Below are 1,158 nucleotides of genomic sequence, written 5' to 3'. Positions count from 1 at the left end.
AAACAAATTTTTATTATAAGCCTTATTTAGTAACTCAATTTTTAAACTTAATTCTCTTAACCTATGTTATTCAAATTTTGAAAGAAGAAAAATAAGGAAGAAAAGAAAGGTCCCAAATTACAATGTTTTATTTCTTGATACTTTTCTCAATGTTTCTAGCATGATAGTGATTAATGATCCCTGACTCTAGCTGTCTCTTATCAAGTTCCTTCAGATCCTGATTTAGAAAGTGAAGTTTAACCTTTCTACTGTTGATCAAGGGTATGGGGAACCTTCTGGATAATGACAGACTACAAATGAGGAGTCCTCTAACTGGAAAGATAAAGTCTGGGCAGTAAGATAAAGACTTTTAAAATCATGAAGTTTATGGATAGGTAGAATAAACTTATTCTCAAAATTTTAGTCTGCTAAAATCAGGAGCACTGCTAGAGAATTTCTTTAAAATAATGTAGAACCATTAAATCATCTATTTTTATAGAATAAATAATAGTTCATGCATGTAAATAAATTCATTACTTTATATATATTCATAGATGATTAATCTATATTTGACTGTGAAGATAAAATAAGAATGTTTAGAAATAATGTCTAAATGTAGAGATAAATTAGGGGGATTTTTACTTTACCTATATACATAAAACATCTAGCTTTATAGAAAATTTTGTTGATCCTAGGGAGCATATATTTTATAAAACATATCTTCACAAATGTGCATGTCATCCTCATGCAGGGGCCATGCTAAAATTCTCTGTATCATTCCAATTTTAGCACGCGTGTTGCCAAAGTGTGCACTATAAAAGTTATCCTCTCTTAAAAATGTTTCTTTGTGTTCTGGATGTTAGACATCAGCCTAGAGGTCTGAATGCTCTCAACTTTCCCTGCTGAGCTTTGCACATCCTCTTTAGAAATCTGCATGCTCTGAAAGATGCTCTCCTCACCCTCACCTGGAAGACTCACCAGCACTTGTTCTGTGACCATCTTATAAGGCTCTTATCAAAAAATTAAAAAGCTTCTCAAAAAAAAAAAAGAAGAAGAAGAAGAAGACAAAGCTGTTTTTATTTATCAGTCAAGTGAACACATGCCAGAAAAAGAAGTACACTCAATAGTTTACTGAGGGGGTGAAATGTATACTTTTAAGTTTTAGAATGGTGGAGAGTC

General features: G+C 31.9%; 1 non-coding gene across 1 annotated transcript; it reads right to left on the bottom strand.

Moving 5' to 3' along the window:
• Window positions 1–688: 688 nt before the first annotated feature.
• On the bottom strand, window positions 689–792 carry LOC116575587. Its single transcript, XR_004279850.1, has one exon. It is a non-coding gene; the product is annotated as a U6 spliceosomal RNA (small nuclear RNA).
• Window positions 793–1,158: the final 366 nt, after the last annotated feature.

Source organism: Mustela erminea, chromosome 16 (assembly GCF_009829155.1).
Source record: "Mustela erminea isolate mMusErm1 chromosome 16, mMusErm1.Pri, whole genome shotgun sequence".
Classification (NCBI taxonomy): Eukaryota; Metazoa; Chordata; class Mammalia; order Carnivora; family Mustelidae; genus Mustela; species Mustela erminea.
This window is presented reverse-complemented; position numbering and strand designations above follow the sequence as displayed.